Source organism: Gossypium arboreum, chromosome 8 (assembly GCF_025698485.1).
Source record: "Gossypium arboreum isolate Shixiya-1 chromosome 8, ASM2569848v2, whole genome shotgun sequence".
Classification (NCBI taxonomy): Eukaryota; Viridiplantae; Streptophyta; class Magnoliopsida; order Malvales; family Malvaceae; genus Gossypium; species Gossypium arboreum.
This window is the reverse complement of record NC_069077.1, coordinates 107,375,931-107,382,958: the sequence shown is the minus strand read 5'-3', so window position 1 is coordinate 107,382,958 and position 7,028 is coordinate 107,375,931. Positions and strand designations below refer to the sequence as shown.

General features: G+C 33.1%; 1 non-coding gene across 1 annotated transcript; it reads right to left on the bottom strand.

Moving 5' to 3' along the window:
• Positions 1-6,558: 6,558 nt before the first annotated feature.
• On the bottom strand, positions 6,559-6,665 carry LOC128279805 (small nucleolar RNA R71). Its single transcript, XR_008270000.1, has one exon. It is a non-coding gene; the product is annotated as a small nucleolar RNA R71 (small nucleolar RNA).
• Positions 6,666-7,028: the final 363 nt, after the last annotated feature.

The following is a 7,028-nucleotide window of genomic DNA, read 5'->3' as shown; positions in this document are numbered from 1 at the left end:
CAGTTGAACTAAACTGAGAAAACTGATGCAATAGAGCACTGGGCAGCCCAAAACCGTCCCACATGCTGACCCAATCAGCTTGTTTGGCTTGCAAAATGGCCCTTGAAGACTCCTTCAATTTGCATTCAAACCCCTTCACTATTCATGCCTTTCAAAATTTGTCCACACCTAAAAATAACATGTTTGAAATCTTCAAACATGCCACATGTGTGGCCGGCCATGGGGGGAGTCTTTGACTGCTAATTTTGGCTATTTTTAGTAGCCTCTTCAACCTATAAATAACCCCTTGGCTGCTCACTTCAAACACATCTCAAAGCCATTCATTTCTTCACTTCTCTCTCACTTTTCTCTTTTCATTCCCTTCCATTGTTCTTTATTTTCTTCCCTTATTCTTTTCCCGATTTAACCTCTTAAAAAAGAGTCACTCAACCACCATTTGGAGTATCATTCAAGTGTTTGTGGAAAACAAGCGGAGAAAGAGGAGCAGAGCAAACTAGTTACGCCTAGGAGAAACATCGGATTTGATTCTGAATCCCTATCCTTTTAATTTTGTTGTTGTTATGATGAACATGTTTATGAATATTTGTGATGTTAATATGTTTAATTTAATTAATATGGCTTAAATTTTATTTGTGTTAGGTTGAATGCATTTCATCTACTTGAGTTATTAAAATTGTGTTTGTGTTGTTATAGGCCTCGATAAGATGTTTGATTAAGTAAAATAATGACTAAGTTATTCTTGCATTACAATTGTAAGGTAACTAATGAATTAATTATTTAAACGGATTGAAATTGTAACTAATTGACACGATACTTAATCTGTGTATGTTTAATCATCTAAGGTAGCTGAGGGTTAAATTAGCAATGGTATCTAACGATACATTAGCCTTGCATGACTTGCAAGATTATTGTGATTAAACTGTTTCAAGCTAGAAATACATTGTTACCTCACGTAATCTTTTATGTGCTTATGAGATTGAATTAATTGTTTGAATTGGCATAGAGATATGTACAAGAGATTATTTTAATTTCATAAGTATGTATGTACAATAACACATTTGCTTATTAAAATTTGTTAATCGGTTGAATTGACATAAAGATATAGTCAAGAGATAAATGGATTTTGGTAGGTAAGTTTGTTCATAAGTTAGCAAATTATTGAGTTACCGTGAATTTATTCGTAACAACATGAACATGAGTTTAATAATTCTAAGTTAAGAAATGTAATTAATCTAACACAACTATGTCATCTTGAGTAAAATCATCTTTTGAAATCATGCAGTGGAAATTTTATTTTATTTTACTTAGTTAAAATCTTAGTTTTTATTCACCTCCTCGAATCAAAATATTTTTCTTTACCAAATTGTTCTAAGTGTCTGGAAACTTTTATGCGAGATTAGTTTAAACCCGAACCTTCTCCAAAGCATGTTTAAGGTCTCGTTGACCTAAGAAAGGGATTTTATGTTGATATTTGACTATGATATGTCGATGTATGACTTTTGATTTTGAAATGATTACGAAATATTCTGATATGTCTGGTAATGCCTCTTAACCCTAGTTCGGTGACGGATACGGGTTAAGGGTGTTACACTCATTCATTTTATCAAATATTTAATTTTTCTCAATTTTCTATTTAAATAAATGGTTTAGGGTATTATTTCAAGATTAGTATGTTTAAATAAATTCTATCTAGGAGATTGGAACTTAAGCGGGACCACTTGTGACCCCTCCAGTCTTTTCTAGGAATTGATTTTAACATAATCTTTTGAGAAATTATTCCCTAAATGGCAAAATAAATTTTTAATGTTTCAAATAAAAGGGTCAATTTTGATCTAAGTTTTAATTGCAACTCAATTTCAAATTTTCTTTAAGTCTAGGTAATTAATTGAACTATTTTCAAAATTTTGTTTCCTTTTGTAAATATTAAAATTAGATATCTCTTTGTGTGAATATGTTCAAAAGGCATTTAGAAAAAAAATTTAATTTAATTTAATAAATAAGATAATAATAACTAGTATATAATTATATTTATTATAATATATATTAATTGTTATCAACTTTGCATAGAATTAGGATTAGTTTAAATTTGATCATATTTTAGTTAATAAGTTTTTATTTTAATAAATTAATAGCAAATAATAATTTAATTTTCATTATATTAATTATTAATTTGTTCTAAGAATTCTAATTAAACTCCTACTGCCTTCACTATAAATTTCACCCACCTTTTCCACTTTTTCACATCACCTTAACCTAGCCACACCAACACCCACCTTCGGCACCAGCAACCCCAACAACCCAACAGCCTAGTTCTTGTCGTTGCACCTGCCTAGACATCTAGCTCTAGCAACATCTGCACCAGCTCACGCGCCTAGCAGCTCCCCAGGCCTGCTTAACGCACCGTCCTGTTGGCCACTCTCTCGCATCCGGGCGAAACACGCATGCCCTGCTGCTCGCGCAAGTATCCGCACATTGTGACTGCCTCCATCGCCTCATGCCACGCCTAGTGCACTGCTACTTCCTAGCGTGCCACTACCACCTTGCTACTCACTCTTGCCTATCGCACCACACCATCAAGGCACCCTACAACCATCCCTAAACCAACTTCTTTTGTTTTATATTTATTTTCTTTGAGTTCTTAACTTCTATAAAAAGGAGGTAAGACAAATTTTTCTCCTAAATTCCAATTTTATTTAATTTTTTTATTTTTTAAATTATTGAATTATTAATATTTTATACTAATTAAATTTTTGAGAAAATATTTGTTCTATCTTATGATCAGGTTAATCATACCTCGCAAAAGAACTTGTCCCTCTACTCAATTTGACGAATCACAAAACAAATTCCACTGTGAAGAAGCCAAAGCAAGATATGAAAGCGTTTTCAATAATCAACAAATGCAATGAGGGAAAGGCTTTACACTGAAAGAAAGCAACTATATTGATTTCATGGCGCTCATTCGACAAATTGCTGAAGCTCTTAATTGGGAGTTATTTTATAAGAAAAGACCTAGTGTAGATGAGGAGTTAGTTCGTGAATTTTACACAAATTTGGCCTCAACCAAATTGACGAAAGTTTCTATTCCGAAATCAAGGTATCAATAACCTCAAATGCTATTGAATTAAATAGTTGACTTCAAGGTGCGGGTGAAGTTTTCCAAAGAGAAGTGTTTGCCCCCACACAAAGTTGCTAGAGGGTTAACACAAAGGTCCTCTAGGGATACAACGAAGCCTTTGAATTTCCTTTGATTAGAAAAATCGAGGAATTCCCTAACTCTTACTCTAATTCCTGAAAATTAGGATTGATTGTAATTATATTTTTGAGCACCATAGACCCTCTATTTATTTACATTCAATGGATATTATTTTGAAGAGTCACAACCCTTTACATTTGATTTCCATTGGACAAACTTCTTAGAAAATCATGTCTCATGGAATCAAATGTATCCTTTGAATAAATCATCACTTTCTAATAAGTGCTCATGAATAATTATTAATTTGCAATCTACAATTTCTAGCACCTCAATGTTTCATTCAGTCAAATGGTAAATTCAATGGAACTAAAGATGTTGTTCAAGAAGAAATTCAAAGTAAATTACATTCTTTTTTTGCAATTTAATCACCTTTACTTTGATTTCTTGATATTCTTCTATCACTATGCAACCATTGCTCAGCTATAATTAACTTGCAGGGTTCGGCTTCAATGAGTTCTCAAAACTAGGAAGAAGTACTTTCTAAAGAATAAGCAATGGCTTATGCTCATGCTTTGGTTATCGATTATGAACCCATTAATATGGGTGATCTCATATCTTTCGTGGATGCTTTTGATCCTTCATGGTTAAGGTAAACCAATGATTGCCATCAATTAGTAGTTAAGACTGCATTTCTATTGATATAATGGGAGTTTACTAGTGTATCGATTCGAAAGTTGCAGCATTACTTAAGGCTATGGAAATTTTGTCTTTATGCAGATTCTATGCGTTTTTTGTGACATAACTTTATGCCTTTTGGTTTTTCTTTCATCCGATGAGTCATGGTTATGATTTGTTGTGGTTTGATTTTATTTTGTTAAAAAAGATTTAAATGTGGATCATTGTAAATTGAAAAATATATAGTATTTTTCCTATATAAATTATCACCTTTTACTTAAATTTGTTGTTAAAACCAAGTAATTGTTTAATAATTAATGAAATATGTGAAAATATGAAAACAGGACATAGAAATTATTAAAATGTGATTTTATGCTTTATTATATAATTTTCATGCATAAAATGGCTTATTTTATATTAAATTGAGCATATTATATTTTTATGATATAAATATTTCATTAATAATTTGGGTTTTAATTAATTTAATTAAGTTGGAAAATTTTAATTCTTTGGTCCTCTAACTTATTGATTTATTTTTGGACAGGTTTGAGAGCTTTAATTTGATTACAAAACCGTCCAAATAGAGGGCCAAGTCAACCCAAAATTTGGTTGAATATGGAGGTTCATAAACCATCTTTTGGTTTAATTACACAAGCTCCTTAAAGAGTTGAAGAAATCAAAGATTTTCCCGATGATTTGCTAGTGACCGAGTCTTAGTCCTAAGTTGTTGTGGCACTCAAATTGATCAAGAATCAAGAAAAATCAGCCACAGTCCCTCAATTCATGGCTGGCCACCCTTGGAAGGAGTTTTGAAAGATGGACACTCCTATTTTTAGCAAACTAGCTCCCATGCCTCACCTATAAATAAGAGCCCCTTTCTCACTTTTTCAATCATCCCTCATCCCTCATTTATCCCTTTTTCATTCATCATTCTCTCCTCTCTCAATTCTCTTGGTTATTTTTAGCCCTCACGCCTATCATCATCTTTGCATAAAGATTTTGAGAAAATTAGCCTCTTAAAGAACCCTTGGTCGGCCACCTCGGAGAGCCATCAGCAAAGGAGCCAAAGCGAAGGAACGAAGAAGCCCTCATCAGTCAGAGTCTTCGGTGACAGCCACTTTGAATTGGGTTTAATCTTTCTTACTTTAATTTAATTCAAGAATGTTTACTACGTGTTCTTTGTTCTTGTTTACAACAATGATAGCTTAATTTTATTTAAGCAAGGATGATTGCTTTGATTTTATAATAATTATTTGATTCATGCTTATAATATTTGTGCCTCAATTGATCATGTTTTCAATTAAAATCAAGTATGTATTTCGTTCATACGTGATTAAAACTGAATTAGCTGAGCGATCCTAACTAGGCGACGGCTAATGGACGCATAATTGAAATGTGCATGCTCAATTTAGATTCTAACCCAATTAAATTGAAGGTTGCATAACATCCCTAACCAGGTTCTGTTATCTGCATAGTTTTTAGATTTGTGTGATTAAACTGTTTCAATCCTAACACGTACCTATTACCTCCCACGAATACCAAGAAACCCTTAGTAAATAAGGATCAGTAAAATGTATATTTACTAAGTAAAGGATTCCAAAAGGACCTAACATGGTTTCCAAACTCATGAAAGATCGAGTTGCCATGGAATGTTTTTTCGAATATTGATAAGCATGTTGAGAATAATTTGAGTTTAATTAAAGTAATTGTTCTAGCTTATTTATGTTATAATTGTTGCTTATTGTGTTAATTCTACTAAAATCTATCTCATTCATATAGTTTGCAAACTTAGGATAAATTGCATTGGGGATCATTGCATTTAGTTTCATATACTTAATTTTTCATCACTTCTCAATTGTATTTACTTTATTTATCAAATTGTTAATACACTTTTATAAATTAAGTGACTTAGCACAAATACAATCCCTTTAGAGAATATAACTCGATACTTACTTATTACTTGATAGCGACTGTGTACACTTGCACAAACTCGAGCATTACAAGTTTTTGGCACCATTTCCGGGGATTGTCAACTGTTGCCATAGTTATTTTTTGTGAAATTATTTATTTTCAAATTGGTTATTTCTAACAAAACTAACTTATTCTTTTCAATTCTGTAATTTTCTTTCCAGGTGTTTATGAGCATAGATCGGATTATCGATTTACTCCCAATAGACCCTAAAATTGAGCGAACTTTTAGACAAAGAAGACGTGAACGAATAGCTCAAAGACAGAATGAGATGGACCTTGGAAATCAAAATCATGACCAAGGTAATGAAGCTGAACATGTACGAAATCCTATCCTCATTGTAGATGATAGGGATCTATGCATCAGACAATATGCTATGCCGCTTTTCAATGAGTTAAATCTAAGAATTAGAAGGCCAGATATTGAGGCAGTCCAATTTGAATTGAAACCAGTGATGTTTCAAATTCTACAAATGGTGGGCCAATTTAGTGGTATGCCCACGGAAGATCCACATCTCCACCTTCGATTGTTTATGGAGGTGAGTGACTCATTCAAGATAGCCGGTGTGACTGAAGATGCACTAAGGTTGAAGTTGTTTCTGTACTCATTTCGAGATCGAGCACGAGCATGGCTCAATTCATTGCCACCAAGTTCTATATCTACATGGCAAGAATTAGCAGAGAGATTTTTATTTAAGTATTTCCCGCCTAGCAAAAATTCTAAGTTGAGGAACGAGATCACAACTTTCCAACAATTGGATGACGAGTCTTTGTATGAGGCTTGGGAGCGTTTCAAGGAGTTACTTCGTAAGTGTCCTCATCATGGGATTCCTCATTGTATCCAGTTGGCGATATTCTATAATGGTCTTAATGCACATACAAGATTGATGGTAGATGCTTCTATGAATAGTGCAATTTTTTCTAAGTCTTATAATGAAGCTTATGATATCATCAAGAGGATCGCAAGCAATAACTATCAATGGCCAACAAATCGAATAGCTTCAGGAAGACGTATAGCCAGAGTATATGAAATCGATGCTCTCACTTCGTTATTAGCTCAGGTATCGTCTATTTCTTTTATGTTAAAGTAGTTTACCACTAATGGTGCTAATAATTTTGCAGGTCAACCACCAAGTCTGTTTGAAGTAGTTTCCTGTGTGTACTGTGGGGAAGGTCATTCTTTCGAGAATTT